This window comes from Erinaceus europaeus, chromosome 13 (genome assembly GCF_950295315.1).
Source record: "Erinaceus europaeus chromosome 13, mEriEur2.1, whole genome shotgun sequence".
Classification (NCBI taxonomy): Eukaryota; Metazoa; Chordata; class Mammalia; order Eulipotyphla; family Erinaceidae; genus Erinaceus; species Erinaceus europaeus.
This window is the reverse complement of record NC_080174.1, coordinates 9258798-9275418: the sequence shown is the minus strand read 5'-3', so window position 1 is coordinate 9275418 and position 16621 is coordinate 9258798. Positions and strand designations below refer to the sequence as shown.

The window sequence follows — 16621 nt, the reverse complement described above, 5'->3', positions numbered from 1 at the left end:
CCTTCCCTCTCAGTTTCTGGCTCTATCTAATAATAGATTTTTTAACAATTGTTTAAAAAGAAAATGAAAAAATATAAGAACAACAAGAAGGGAAGAAGGAAGAAAGGAAGGAAGGAAGGAAATGAAACCATCCATATCTTGACTTTTAACGGGTATATCTGGCATTTGCTCTTTTGAATACCACTGTCTGTCAACATTCTCATCGAAGAACATGTGATAAGGTCCTGTCTTACAGTTCTTCTCATTGATTTGTGGTTTGCCACATGTGAAAGATTAGCTGTTTTTGTTTAACTATTTCATTGTCCTGTTGGAAAGTAAATTTCCCCACACATCCAAATATGTTTTATTCTATGCAACCAAATTAACAGCTGGGACTTCACTCAGTATATACTATATATTGTGTGGTTTATTTTCCCATGTGCTATGACAAACCTGCTCTCTTTCTTATTTTATTAAGATAGAGGCAGAAAGGCAGAGGGAAAACATATCATGACAAGTCTTCTCTCTTATTTTATTAAGACAGAGACAAAAAGGCAAGAGAGGGAGTGAAGAGACCCTAGCAGCAAAGCTTCTTCCTTCAGTGCAGTGGGGGCCAAATTCGAACCTGGGTTGCACACAAGACAAGCCAGCACACTCTGCAACGGAGCTACTTCATGGGCCCAGCCAATCTTCTCTCAACTTTATCTGACCTGAACTTGGTAGAGTCTCTCTACCATTTGACCTTGACTTGTCAATGTTAACTACTCAACAGAAGGAGGAAGCAAGCCTGTTTGTTGTTTACCTTTATTTCTGTGTGAAATAATGTGAAAGCATCCAAATATATTAACCTTTTCTGTTGTTCAACACATAATGTTACACTCAGTTTATGTGTGTCACCTAGTGTGAAATTATCTCATTCACAGGAACATAAATCTTGATGGTCTGTGAATAGAGTGACCCCAAATTTCAAATCAAAGCTAATCAGGCAAACAATGCATATCTTCAGTTGACAATGTCCATATAGTAAGTGACGATCAAGGATCCGAATGTCGGCAGTGGCTCTTCACCAACATCTTAAGAAGGCAGCAGTCACCAGAGTTTTCAGAGTGAGAAATGGCTCACACAAAAGAGAAATCTGTACAATCAAAACTGGGAGAACCACTGACTACACCAGTTCACTTTCTCTCCAGACAATCCTCAAGACTTCAACATGTGGCCATGCAAACTCATGTCACTGAGAGTCATGTCATGGGCTATCTGCATTTTCCCCAAGATATACATGTATATATATATATATATATATATATATGTATATATATATATATATATATATATATATATATATACATATATATATATATATATATATATATATTTGCCTCCAGGGTTATCACTGGGGCTCGGTGCCTGCACTATGAATCTACTGCTCCCTGTAGCCATTTTTTTTCCATTGCTGTTGTTGTTATTGTTGTTGTCATTGCTGCTATTGTTATTAGATAAGACAGAGAGAAACTGAGAGAGGAGGGAAAGACAAAGAGAGAAAGACAGATAACTGTACACCTGCCTCACGGTTTGTGAAGCAAGTGGTGGGCAGCCAGGGCTCAAACTGGGATCCTTACACCAGTCTTTGCACTTCAACCCTCAAACCATTTTACTGGGTGAAATTACTGGTTTATAAGACAGCAATTAGCACTTGGGTCCAATTTATCATCTGCCTGTGTATCTGCACACCAGTCCCACCACCAACTGATTGTCTCCTTTGTTGCATCTTGGGTAGAACATGAAGGAATTGTGTTACATGAGATAAAACAGAAGGAGAAAGGCAAATATTGGAAGATCTCCTTTATAGGTGGAACTTAGGAAAGAAGGGGAAACAGAAGGTGAAACTGGGACTGGGTGTGGTATATTACAACAAAGCAAAAGCCCACAGGTGGGTGGTAAGATAGGAGGGGATAGAGAGGACACTAGGCACAGCCATGATATTTAAAGCTTTTTTTATATTTATTTATTTATTTATTCCCTTTTGTTGCCCTTGTTTTATTGTTGTAGTTATTATTGCCATCGTTGTTGGATAGGACAGAGAGAAATGGAGAGAGGAGGGGAAGACAGAGAGGGTGAGAGAAAGATAGACACCTGCAGACCTGCTTCACCACCTGTGAAGCGACTCCCCTGCAGGTGGGGAGCCAGGGGCTTGAACTGGGATCCTGACACCCGTCCTTGCATTTTGTACCACCTGCGCTTAACCCACTGCACTACCGCTCGCCTCCCAGCCATGATTTTTAAAAGTTAAGTCCAACTTTGTTAGAAAGACCTTCAGGTCTTATATTCTTCACTATCAAATACTGACCAAAGGTCTAGATTGCTAGGTTGAATAGATAAGTAGCTATCGGCCCTGATTCTTTCAGGTCTACATGTGAGTCTTATCATCTGACTTTGGAGTAAAAATTACCACTCGTGGGGGCCAGGCGGTGGCACACCTGGTTAAGTGCACAAACTACAGTGTGCAAGGACCCAGGTTCAAGGCCCTGGTCCCCACCTGCAGGGAGGGAGCTTCTCAAGTGGTGAAGCAGGGCTGCAGGTGTCTCTCTGTCTCTCTCCCTCTCTATATCCCTGGCCCCTCTCAATTTCTCTGTCTCAGTCCAATAATAAATCAATACATTTTTTTAATGACCACTTGTTGAAAAAAAAAAGGAATGGGGGAGTCCACAGCGTACCCGGTTAAGTATAGGTGGCACAAAGCGCAAAGATCAGAGTAAGGATCCCGGTTCAAGCCCCCAGCTCCCCACCTGCAGGGGTGTCACTTCACAGGCGGTGAAGCAGGTCTGCAGGTGTCTATGTTTCTCTCCCCCTCTGTCTTCCCCTCCTCTCTCCATTTCTCCCTGTCCTATCCAACACAACATCAATAATAACTACAACAATAAAACAACAAGGGCAACAAAAGGGAATAAATAAATAAATAAATAAATAAACAAACAAACAAAGGCATGGTAATTGTATGGAAGAAAGCAGAACAATTATAATTATTATTGATTTAACAGAGTACCAGCAGCTGTGTTTTTCTTCTCTCCTCTCCTGGGTCAACTAGGAACACCAAAGGAGACCACCTGGGACAGCAACAAGACAGGACTAGAACGACTTCAGGAACTCACCAAATCACCAGTGAGTGCAAACATGTGTGGCTCGTGGAAAGAGAGGAGCCTGGTGAGAGATTAAGTAGCTGGTAACAGTCCGGCAGTTTACCAATTGAGACACCACCTCTAGTCTGTTTCACCAACAAAAAGACGGCTGAAGGGAGGAGAGGACTCCCCTAAGATTCACCAAATGCAACTGTGAGTCTCCATTGCTACAGCCCTCAGAATCTGGAGTGGGGGGGTGGGAGTGGGTTCTGTGCTGAAACCCGGGGACAGAGAACTAGCCAGGAGAAGATCTATACCTTAGTGGCCTAGCATAAACCTATGGGACTATATCTTTGATTGTCAGAGAAATGCAAATAAAGACAAAAATGAGATACCACCTCACTCCTATGAGAATGTCAGACATCAGAAAAGGTAACAGCAGCAAATGCTGGGAAGATTGTGAGATCAAAGGAACCCTCCTGCACTGCTGATGGGAGTGTAAATTGGTCCAACCTCTGTGTAGAACAGTCTGAAGAACTCTCAGAAGGCTAGAAATGGACCTACCCTATGATTCTGCAATTCCTCTCCTGGGGATATATCCTAAGGAACCCAACACACCCATCCAAAAAGACCTGTGTACACATATGTTCTTGGCAGCACAATTTGTAACAGCCGAAACCTGGAAGCAACCCAGGGGGTCCAACAACAGATGAGTGGCTGAGCAAGTTGTGGTCTATATACACAGTGGAATACTACTCAGCTATTAAAAATGGTGACTTCACCGTTTTTTCAGCCGATCTTGGATGGATCTTGAAAACTTCATGTTAAGTGAAATAAGTCAGAAAGAGAAGGATGAATATGGGATGATCTCACTCTCAGGCAGAAGTTGACAAACAAGATCAGAAGAGAAAACACAAGTAGAACCTGACCTGGAATTGGCATATTGCACCAAAGTAAAAGACTCTACGGTGGGTGGGGTGGGGGGGGATACAGGTCCAAAAAGGATGACAGAGGACCTATTGGGGGGTTGTATTGTTATATGGAAAACTGGGAAATGTTATGCATGTACAAACTATTGTATTTACTGTTGAATGTATAACATTAATTCCCCAATTAAGAAATTAAAAATATACTAATAATAATGATCGATCGACAAGACCATAGAATAAGAGGGGTACAATTTCCCATAATGCCCACCACCAGAGCTCCGTATCCCATCCTCTCCACTGGAAGCTTTCCTATTCTTTATCCCTCTGGGAGCATAGAGCCAGGATCATTATGGGGAAAGCAGAACAATTCTTCTATTCTTCACTTCTTCTCATGCAACAGTATGTCACCTTCGCTGGAACTGTGAGTCTGCATCAAGCAAGCCAAGGCAACAATTGCAATAACAAAACACACAACATCCAATCTGTTTTTATAAGGGAAAAAAATAAAAGACTCCTCTAAGGTTAGCATTATCGTTATCTAGCTATCATTCAGGATAATAATTATATACCTTAGCCCACAAAATTGTTGTGAGATCTTCTGATTGACAATTAAGTGATTACAAAGGATTGATTTCATCCACCATTAATCACACCCAGGAAGTCTCCCCTAATTGCATTTAATAAGGTAGATTTCTTAGAGTTCTCCCTAAACTCCTGGGGTTGCATTATAAGCATTTATATTTTTTCTCTTGTTGCTAGTCTTAGAAAGTAGTCTTTTCTTTTTTTCTCTCTTTTTTTTCTTTTTTAAGATTTTAATTATTTTTTTAAATTTTTTTTTTATTTAAGGAAGGATTAATTAACAAAACCATAGGGTAGGAGGGGTATAACTCCACACAATTCCCACCACCCAATCTCTATATCCCACCCCCTCCCCTGATAGCTTTCCCATTCTCTATCCCTCTGGGAGCATGGACCCAGGGTCATTGTGGGTTGCAGAAGGTGGAAGGTCTGGCTTCTGTAATTGCCTCCCCGCTGAACATGGGCATTGACTGGTCGGTCCATACTCCCAGTCTGCCTCTCTCTTTCCCTAGTAGGGTGTGTCTCTGGGGAAGCTGAGCTCCAGGACACATTGGTGGGGTCTTCAATCCAGGAAAGCCTGGCCAGCATCCTGATGGCATCTGGAACCGTTTCCAGAAGATGTGATCAGAGCTCAAGCCACTAGCAGCTTCTCAGTCCTCCATCTTCCGGGAACCCCCAAGATTTTAATTATTAATGAGAAAGATAGGAGGAGAGAGAAAGAACCAGACATCACTCTGGCACAAGTGCTGTAGGGGATCGAACTCAGGACCTTATGCTTGAGAGTCCAAAGCTTTATCACTGTGCCACCTCTCGGACCATGAGAAGTATTCTTTTCTTCTGGATTCAATTGACCATGATTTTATTAAATGAATTTACTTTCTGTAGCTGAGCTGTATAGTGCATATTATCAAGGTATGCATTGGATCGACCTTCTCGTGGTGCATCCCGTGAGTATCCATTCATTGGGGAAACTGACGATCCTTCCTAGCTGACTGAATCCACATGGATCCCAGTCACTTTCAAAGCCAGCAACAAGCAGCTCCTGACAGCTTTCAACCTGACCTGTTGACTGGCTACGGAAGAAGGGCAAACGCTAGAAGAAGAAGAATCAAGGTAAACTTATTTATTTTAATCAAGAAGTAAGAAAAAGAGGCCAGGATGCATGCTGCCTTAATAGAATGTGTTTTTAACATCATTCCTAGCTAAGGTTTTTTTAAAAAATAATAATAATACACGTGGTCTGGGAAATAGCACAGTGGATAAAGCATTGGACTCAAGCATGAGGTCTTGAGTTCAATCCCTATCAGCACATGTATCAGAGTGGTGCCTGCTTCTTTCTCTTTCCCTCTTTCTCATTAATAAATAAATCTTTTAAAAAATACAATGAAATAAAAGCAAAAATCCTCTCAAATGGTGGTTGGGAAATGAATAAAAAAAATTAGCATGCAAACTGTCAGATTGTTTAAAAAAACATACAGAGAAGAACATCCAATTGGTTGAAGTAACAGCTATAAACATCCTCCAAGAATCAGGTACTCAAAATCAAGAGGTCAGGAGTGGAGGCTAGAAGCAGAAAAACTAGGAGCCTTTTTTTTTTTTCTTAAGGCAACTGTTCCAAACAGAAGTTTCACAATGATAACTTTTCCCTCACCAGGGCCTTGCTAAAAAGCTTCAGTCTACCTGATTCCACTACTTATGAATTTTTCCCTTTACATTGCGCTCTGGTGGCTCTCTTGGGGTTGGGGAGGGAGTGCTCAAACCAGATTCTGGAGTACAGTCACATGTATGCTCTACCAAGTCTACCATGATAAATCACTTTGAAAGCCACATGCCGCCCAATGGCAATCGTGGCTTCAGGAAAATGGAAGCTTTCCCAGCTAAGCATAGATGTGGCAATGTCAGCCACCCACAGCAGGCCGGGAGACAATGCCCAGCAAGAGAAAGGGCAGCCCCACCCTGCAGAGGTGGGGTTCTTACTCTGTTTTGTGTCATCCAACCATAATCTGGTCCCATTTGTCTTAAATATAATCTGTGTGTCCTGCCAGAGTTCAGGACCTCAGAACTTCTCTGTTCCAGACTCTTGGAAACAGAGTTGGCAGTCAGCTGAGGTCAAGGACAAACACCTCATCACAGACCCCTGCAAGCGTCAACCCGGCTTTGACCTAGCACGTTATGACTGGGCCCTCCTCAATCGCTATCGAACAGGCCATGGCCGGTGCGCCGCTATGTTCCATCGCTGGGGAGCCAGAGACGACCCGAACTGCCCCTGCGGCTCCAGACAGACTGTGACCCACATAGTCAACGACTGCCACCTCTCCAGATTCAAAGGAGGTCTCGAAACCTTACATCAGGCTCAACCTGACGCTGTTGACTGGCTACTGAAGAAGGGCAAACGGAGGAAGAAGAAGAAGAAGGAGAAGGAGAAGGAGAAGGAGAAGGAGAAGGAGAAGGAGAAGGAGAAGGAGAAGGAGAAGGAGAAGGAGAAGGAGAAGGAGAAGGAGAAGAAGAAGAAGAAGAAGAAGGACCTCAGAAACACATCCCCACGTGGCTCGTCTCTGGGTCTGGAAGAGCAAGTCTGCTTCACCCGGGCCTAGGTCTGCAGTGTTCAGAGGGTGCATCTGAAAAGATTCAGGTGCAAACTGCACCATGTGCAAGTCAGCAAAGTGAGTCAGCGGAAGGAATAGGATGTGCAAGCCTGAAGTCCCGGGTTCAGTTCCCCAGCACTGTGTATGTCAAAATGGATTGGTACTCTGACCTGTGTCTCTCTCCCTTCCTCCTTCCCTCCCTTGAAACAGATAAAGGTTACCAAATGGAAATCACAAAGTGAGAGAAACAGTTTATCTTACTCGCTAGAATGAGGGGAAAGGAGGAGACTTCCCAGCCTTAGATGATTCTTCTTTCCACTTCTAGAGAATAAATTCCTCTAAAGGTGTTGCTTCAGAAGGCCGGGTGGTAGCACACTCAATTAAGTACATGTATTACCAAGTGCAAAGACCCAGGTTCAAGGCCCCCTACACACCTTCAGGGGGGAAGGCTTCAAGAGCAGTGAAGCAGGTCTGCAGGTGTCTATCTTTCTCTCTCCCTCTTTAACTCTCCCTCCCCTCTCAATTTCTCTCTTATTCTATCCAATAAAATAGGGGTAAAAGCCTCCAGGAGCAATGGATTTGTAGCACCAGTACCGAGCCCTAGCAATAACCCTGGTGGCAAAAATAAACAAACAAACAAACAAATAAAGGCATTGCTGTTCCTTTGGTTCACCCCACGAGAGTGAACACAACATTAACAGACCCCGTAGCTAGAACACAGGATTTGCACACAGAAGGGCCTAAGTTTAATCACTAGCATTGCACAGGCCAGACTTGATACTTTGATTCAGTCTCTCCTGAAACAAAGAAAAACTCTTTTTAGTTTATGCGTTTTACCGAGACAAGAGAAAAAATGAGAGGGAAGGGGACTGTGAAGCGTCCCTGTCTCCTGTGCAGGTAGAGACCAGGGCACTTGAACCGGGGTAGTGGCACATGCACTCAACTGGGTTCGCCACTGCTTGGCTCTTATAAGTAAATAAACGTTTTTAAGATGACATTATACGCTAAGCTGGAAACCACCATTAATCATTAACCAGATACGGGCAGGTTGCAGGTGGTAACACACAGAAAATCTCCACACCTGAGTCCCCTCAGCACCTTTTAGTTGGGCTCCTGGTCTCTCCCACCCCCCAGCCCCCCACCCCCGCACCTCCCCACCCCATCAGCCTCAGTCCCTCACCTTTTTCTGTGCTGCCTTCCCTTTACTCCCCCACAGCCAGGTTGCCCAACCTCCACATTCTGAAACTCGTGTCAGTGTGTTTGTAGTTCCGCATTTTTAATGAGTTTTTATGCTTCCTTACACTAAAAGGCAGACCAGCTTCAGATTCCACAGACCAAAGGAAATAAATACCCAGGAAGTCCAGGGGACTTTAGCTCACAGACTGTAACTGCTAGTTCTTGAGAGTCAGAGGTTGCCAATAGAGTCCAGACTTCACTCTGGGTGAAACTCTATTAGAGAGAGATAGCTCTCCACAGAATTCTGAGTCAAATAATGAAATACAGCAGTCTGTAAACACACACACACACACACACACACACACACACACACACACACACACCATGGTATCTCCAGAAACCAGATCCCTGATAACTGCAAAAAAAAAAAGAAAAAGAGGGAGTCGGGTGGTAGTGCAGCGGGTTAAGTGCACATGGCACAAAGCGCAAGGACCAGCATAAGGATCCAGGTTCGAGCCCCCGGCTCCCCGCCTGCAGGGGAGTCGCTTCACAGGTGGTGAAGCAGGTCTGCAGGTGTCTTTCTTTCTCTCCCCCTCTCTGTCTTCCCCTCCTCTCTCCGTTTCTCTCTGTGCTATCCAACAACAATATCAATAACAACAATAATAACTACAACAATAAAACAACAGGGCAACAAAAGGGAATAAATATTTTAAAAAAAAGAAAAAAATCAGTGTTGCTCAAGACCCTTATTTCTTTTTGTATTTTTATTTATTTTGTTAGTTAAAGACAGAGAGAAATTGAGAGGGGAGGGGCAAATAGAGAGGAGAAGACGTAGTGACGCACGTGCTGTCCTTCCTAACCACTTGTGAAGCTTCCCCCTGCAGGTGGGGACCAGAGGCTTGAACCTAGGGCCTTGTGCACTGTTGCACTTAACCAGGTACACCACTACCTGGCCCCAGGACCCTTATAATAAATGGTGTAGTACTTGCTTGCATTCTGAATTTCAGTACATCTTTCTTCCTTTTTTTTTTTTTTCCTTTCTTGCCACCAAGATTATCATCTGTAGGTTTCGGTGCTGGCACTACGAATCCACTGCTCCTGGTGTCCTTTTTTTTCTTTTTCTATTTTATTGGATAAGACAGAAAGAAATTGAGAGAGGAAAGGGATAGAGATGACAGATACCCACAGACCTGCTTCGCCAGTTTGTGAAGTGTTCCCCCTGCAGGTGGGGGGAGCCAGGGGATCAAACCCAGATCCTAGTGCAGGTCCTTGTGCTTAGTATCATGTGCGCCAACACCTGGCCCCATCAGTTCTGTCTTTCAATGTGGGAAAGTAAATCATCAGCAACAAGGAATTTTTCAAAAGGTTTGCATTCATTCCCCAACAACTTTTTTTTTCCAAGCTATTTTAACAAGAAAGATAGGGAAAAAAAAAAAAAAAAAAAAAAAAAAAAAAAAAAAAAGGAGCCAGGCAGCTATTAAGAACAATGAACCCACCTTCTCTAACCCATCGTGGATAGAGCTAGAAAGAATTATGTTAAGTGAGCTAAGTCAGAAAGATAAAGACTAGTATGGGATGATCCCACTCATAAACAGAAGTTGAGAAAGAAGAACAGAAAGGGAAACTCAAAGCAGGATTTGACTAAATTTGTAGTAGGGCACCAAAGTAAAAACCCTGGGTGAAGGGTGAGGGTGGATGTTCAGCTTCATGGGGTGGGGTAGGGTTGGGGGAAGGGATGGGACACAGTCTTTTGGTGATGGGCATGGTGTTTATGTACACTACTATTAATTTGTAGACATATAAATCACTAAGTAATAAGAGAGGGGAAAAACTGATTGAATGTCTCAAACTTTTTAAAGCACAGACTGAGTCTTTTTAATACATAGGCGGAGTCTTTGATATGTTGACTCTCTTAAAAGCTTAGTCTAGGGAAAACAGAAGCAACTGGTGGCATAGCTGTATATAAATAATGTCAAAGGACAAACAATATGGTGATGGTGTGTATGATACAGTAAATCCTAACAAAGGGATATTTCAGAGTTAACCCAACTGCCAAACAATGTGATTACAGCAATAACTAGCTATTGTCTTCTTAAACCCTAAGACAGCAGGAACCTTCTGCTTCCTCTATAGAGCCTTTATTTCCCCCAATTCTGGAACCTCTGGGATGGGGCTCACTTTCCTGTGTGCTTCTCTCAAGTCATACCAAATGATACTGCATCCGCCGACCCCAACCTAATCAATGCAACGAGCACCACCTCAGCATGCTTCACTTCAGACTGTATCCAGAGACATAGGGTGTGGAATGCCAACCTTCACCCTCATTACTCCGGTGAGACCTTTCCTTTCATAGTATTCCCTAATTCCATTCCAGGTGGTTCACTTCCTAACAAAGTCCCAAAACCTAGATATAGACGAGGTCCTGTGAGATACAGCATATGTTCACATGTATGCATAAATTAGGGCAAAATATATACCTGAAAGCAGAAGTACACAGTAGTCTGTGGTGAGTCAGTATCAAGTTCATAAAGAAACAGTGTCTAATCCTCCCAGGATACCCAGGGTATCCCTCCTCACCTACATCCTATTACAATTCTCTCACTCACTCCAAAGCTAACCTCATCAAAGCAAGGACTGCAAAAGCTGACTGAATAAGGGCAAGAGACTGGCATACTTTAACCATGACTCTTTAGTCACTATCAGGCCACCCTGTCAGCTGGGGCCCTATTTGGGAGTGCTGGGATTCCCAAACAGACATGATGGGCCTAGACCTCAAATAAATCCCTCTCTCCATTGTTACCGGTCATCTCTATCAGGAACAACAAAATAGACACCTTTGTGGGCCTTGATAGGACCTTGCCCTCAACTTGGATCAACAATGGTAAAGAATGTTCCATCCTCCAAAGGGAGGCTGGACAACATACTCTATGCTACACCTGAGGAAGATGGGTCAATATTGGGGCAGCTTGGAATGTTCCTACTCATGACCACAGAATGTGAGCTCAGATCTACAGGGATGCAGAGGTCACAGAGGCTCCTAAGCTAATTATGTGCCCAGATCACATCAAATTGTTGGGGTTTACAGTAAACAATATTTATACCCCTTCCCCATATTAGGGAGCTACTCTCTTTCCTGATCCAGCTTTCTGTTCCTTTTCAAGCCATGACATCATCTCCCCAGACAATAACTTGGATCCACTGGCATATCAGATTTTAAGCTCATGGGCAAAAAGAAAAAGGAAAAAAAAAATAGTATAGACACAGGCCCTTTGAATATAACTAAAATATGCCTACTAGCTATCTATAAAATAGAGGACCCCCCAACACTTCATCTGCACTATTCCAGCCCTTAGGTCCATAACTGGTCGACAATTTGTTTAGCTTTGTATGTTAACTCTCTTTTCAACCACCAGGTTCCAGATGTTAGCATGATGCTGACCAAACTTCTCTGGACAGACAACCCCACCAATGTGTCCTGGAGCTTCGCTTCCCCATAGCCCTTCCCCACTAGGGAAAGAGAGAGACAGGCTGGGAGTATGGATCGATCAGTCAACGCCCATGTTCAGCAGGAAAGCAATTACAGAAGCCAGACCTTCCACCTTCTGCATCCCACAATGACGTTGGGTCCATGCTCCCAGAGGGTTCAAGAATAGGAAAGCTATCAGAGGAGGGGATGGGATACAGAGTTCTGGTGGTGGGAACTGTGCGACGCTGTACCTCTCTTATGCTATGGTTTTGCCAATGTTTCGTTTTTATAAATAAATTTAAAAAAGAAAGAAAGAAAGAAAAAGAAAAAGGAAAAGGGAGCCAGGCGATGGCACAGCAGGTTAAGCACACACAGTATAAAGCACAAGGACCTGCTCAAAGATCCTGGTTCGAGCCCCCAGTTCCCCACCTGCAGGAGGGTCACTTCACAAGCAGTGAAGCAGGTCTGCAGGTGTCTATCTTTCTTTCTCCCTCTCTGTCTTTCCTTTCTCTCTCAATTTCTCTCTATCCTAACCTATAAAAAGTGAGGGAAAGAAAGATACAGAGATAGATATCAGAGCACTTCTCAGATCTGGTTTATAGTGTTATTGGGGACTGAACTGGGGACCTCAAAGCCTCAGGTGTAAGAAAATCTTTCCCATAACCACTGTGCTGCTGTCTCCTCGTTGCTACTTGTCTCCCCTTTTCTATCTAAATGGGCAAACTATGGAATAACACCAAACTCTAGCACAGCTTTTTTTTTTTTTTATCTCATTTCCAAATTTTCATTTGGCAGAAAAAAAAAAAAAGGACTTTCTACTGCACTCACTCATTTTTGTACAAGCCAAGAGGACACTGTCATTTACCAAGTGAGGTCTTGTTGGAACTAAAATAAAAGATTATATAATCAAATGTGTAGTGTTACCCATCCAGAGGGTGTGACACGTCCCAATTTATCAAATATCTTGTTAACACAGTTGTCTAGGCCTGAAGTCAGTGCTGATTGTTAAAGAATTAAAATTCATGCAGCTCTTAAGTCACACTGAAGAGAAGTGTGTTTATTCTTGGAAGGTGCTCTCACACTGGGTGGTCTCTTGTGTTTCAATTCCTCTCCTCCCTTTTTTTAAATTTATTTATAAAAAAGAGACATTAAAAAAAACCATAGGAATCAAATACAGGGGTACAACTTCACACAATTCCCACCACCAGCTCTCCGTATCCCATCCCCTCCTCTGATAGCTTTCCTATTCTTGAACCCTCTGGGAGTATGGACCCAAGGTCATTGTGGGAAGCAGAAGGTGGAAGGTCTCTAATTGCTTCCCCGCTGAATATGGGCATTGACAGGTCGATCCATACTCCCAGCCTGTCTCTCTCTTTCCCTAGTGGGGAAGGGCTGTGGGGAAGCGAAGCTCCAGGACACATTGGTGGGGTTGTCTGTCCAGAGAAGTTTGGTCAGCATCATGCTAACATCTGGAACCTGGTGGCTGAAAAGAGAGTTAACATACAAAGCCAAACAAATTGTCGACCAGTTATGGACCTAAGGGCTGGAATAGTGCAGATGAAGTGTTGGGGGGTCCTCTATTTTGTAGATAGCTAGTAGGCATATTTTAGTTATGTTCCAAAAGACCTGTGGCTATACTAGTTTTTGTTTGTTTGTTTTTCCCTGAGCCTGAAATCTGATATGCCAGTGGATCCAAGTTATTGTCTGGGGAGATGATGCCATGGCTTGAAAAGGAACAGAAAGCTGGATCAGGAAAGAGAGTAGCTCCCTAATATGGGAAAGGGGTATAAATATTGTTGACTATAAACCCCAACAATTTGATGTGATCTGGGCACATAATTAGCTTAGGAGCCTCTGTGACCTCTGCATCCCTGTAGATCTGAGCTCACATTCTGTGGTCATGAGTAGGAACATTCCAAGCTGCCCCAATATTGACCCATCTTCCTCAGGTGTAGCATAGAGTATGTTGTCCAGCCTCCCTTTGGAGGATGGAACATTCTTTACCATTGTTGATCCAAGTTGAGGGCAAGGTCCTATCAAGGCCCACAAAGGTGTCTATTTTGTTGTTCCTGATAGAGATGACCGGTAACAATGGAGAGAGGGATTTATTTGAGGTCTAGGCCCATCATGTCTGTTTGGGAATCCCAGCACTCCCAAACAGGGCCCCAGCTGACAGGGTGGCCTGATAGTGACTAAAGAGTCATGGTTAAAGTATGCCAGTCTCTTGCCCTTATTCAGCTTTTGCAGTCCTTGCTTTGCTAAGGTCAACTTTGGAGTGAGTGAGAGAACTGTAATAGGAAGTAGGGGAGGAGGGTATCTAAGTCTAAGTAGACACTATTTCGTTATGAACTTGATACTGACTCACTACAGACTATTGTGTACTTTTGTTTTCAGGTATATATTTTGCCCTAGTTTATGGATACATGTGAACATATGCTGTATCTCACAGGACCTGGTCTATATCTAGGTTTTGGGACTTTGTTAGGAAGTGAACCGTCTGGAATGGAATTAGGGAATACTATGAAAGGAAAGGTCTCACAAGAGTAATGAAGCTGAAGAGTTGACATTTTCCACCTGAAATCTCTGGACTCCTCTCTTCCTTTTCCTATAATCACTGTACCCAGTTCAAGACGCCCATCACAGCGGAACACGGGGGCCCAGTCTCAGGCATTGGCTTTTACTGGTCTAACAGCAGAATTTGGCCTACTGGTCATTCATCCTTCTGGGGACACACTCTTCAATGCCCCCAGAACAGTGCCTTCTCTCAGTGTCCCTTCTCTCAGTTACCACTAAGAGGACACTTTGTTGCCATCTCTGCTGGTCGTTCATCTCCATATTTTTAACAGTTGGAATCCCTGCCCAGCCCCTCACCTCCCTGCCTGAAAAGGTCTTCCTGGGAGTCAGGCGATAGCGCAGCACGTTAAGCGCATGTGGTGCAAAGCGCAAGGACCGGAGTAAGGATCCCGGTTCGAGCCCCCAGCTCCCCACCTGCAGGGGAGTCGCTTCACAAGCAGAAAAGGTCTTCCTTTCTCTAACTTCCCTGGGTGATACTATCCAGACTGAAAGCTCTGGTACTCAGTCTACTAACTACTCACTCACCCAACCTCGTCCATACATCTAGACACAATATGTAACTACCTACCTGTTGGAAAACTGTTGGAAGACCCCCCCCCATTTTCTTGATGTTGTAGACCTCTGAATTAGAATGCCTGTTACTTACTGATAATTGGTGATTTCTTGAGTAGGGGTAGATAGCTTAATGGTTATGCAAAGAGACTCTTGTGCCTGAGGCTCCAAAGTCCCGGGTTCAATCCCGTACACTGCCATATGGGGTTGGGCGGTAGCACAGAGGGTTAAGCGCACATGGAGCAAATACCACCATAAGACAGAGTTGAGCAGTGCTCTGGTCACAAAAATAACAATAATAATAAATAAACAAATAAACAAAATTTCAGGGGCATCAAGGATTGAATCGTTGCTCTTTTAGGGGTAGTTATCCTTTAAAAAAAATAATAAAAATAATTGCTGATTTCTCTGCTGAACTATCTTCCTAACTACTGAGAAGCTATGTATAGAACAAAAAGAATGCTGACCACCTGCAATCTCCCACGTTCCCACTCTGGCTACAAATTCCTATTCTCTGATGGGCCTCTGGTAGGTATGTCTTATACTCACGAGCAGTTTGGGTCAACAGACTCGAAGACAAAAAGCTGCCCAAAGGTGCAGACTGTGACCAACACTGCAGCCCTCACAGACCCCGCAATGCGTGATGTGAATAAGCAATCTGTATACCTACTGCATGACAATGCCATGGGGGTCTAGCATGAACTGTCATAACTTGTGTGTGCCCTTATGAAGATGCTTTTGATGTAATACAAACTTTTGTCTATTAGAGTCCTGGATAGGATTACACTATCAATACAGGTGTGTGTGTGTGTGTGTGTGTGTGTGTGTGTGTGTGTGTGTGTCCACCTCCAGATTTGATTTCACAGGCAAGAGTGTTTGAAGATTATCTATCTACCTATCCACACTGAGACACGATGGGGGCTCAGAGGCCTGACATCTGCTCCTTGATATCGAATACTATATTTCTCTAAGTTACTTTGCTGCGTAAATGACCAGGCACTGCAAATAAAATCAGGACCACCTCCCCTTTCCCTCCACTTGTGTTCTTCCACCACTCTGAAAGATGAAAAATCTATTATCCACCACCATCCTCCCAAGACCAAAAGCTCCATGAGTATCCTTCCTCATGGATACTGGATTCCTACGTAAACTCCATCACCCTTTCATGGAAAGCTCTCCTGGTGACCATGCACACTGCCGGTCACCCATGTTCACCTCATTTCATCAGCATGGTCTAAACTGTGCCCCTGACTCTGCCCTGCTTCATTCTTCTCAACACAGCCAAAAGCAAATCAGTGTCACTCCTCAGTCTTCCACTGCTCCAAAGCCTTCTATTGCCCCAAATATCCACACAGAAAAAAAAAAAATCCCACTACCATAAATTCAAGTCAAAACTGAATAATGATCCCTTCTTCTTCTAGCGTTTGCCCTTCTTCCGTAGCCAATCAACAGCGTCAGGTTGAGCCTGATGTCAAGTTTCAAGACCTCCTTTGAATCTGGAGAGGTGGCAGTCGTTGACTATGTGGGTCAGAGTCTGTCTGGAGCCGCAGGGGCAGTTCGGGTCGTCTCTGGCTCCCCAGCGATGGAACATAGCGGCGCACCGGCCATGGCCTGTTCGATAGTGATGGAGGAGGGCCCAATCATAACGTGCTAGGTCAAAGCCGG

General features: G+C 43.8%; 1 protein-coding gene across 3 annotated transcripts in view; it reads right to left on the bottom strand.

Moving 5' to 3' along the window:
- CNKSR3 (CNKSR family member 3) overlaps nucleotides 1-16621 on the bottom strand; it is a 124078-nt gene that overhangs the window by 84252 nt on the left and 23205 nt on the right. The gene's annotated exons all lie outside the window — the stretch shown is intronic.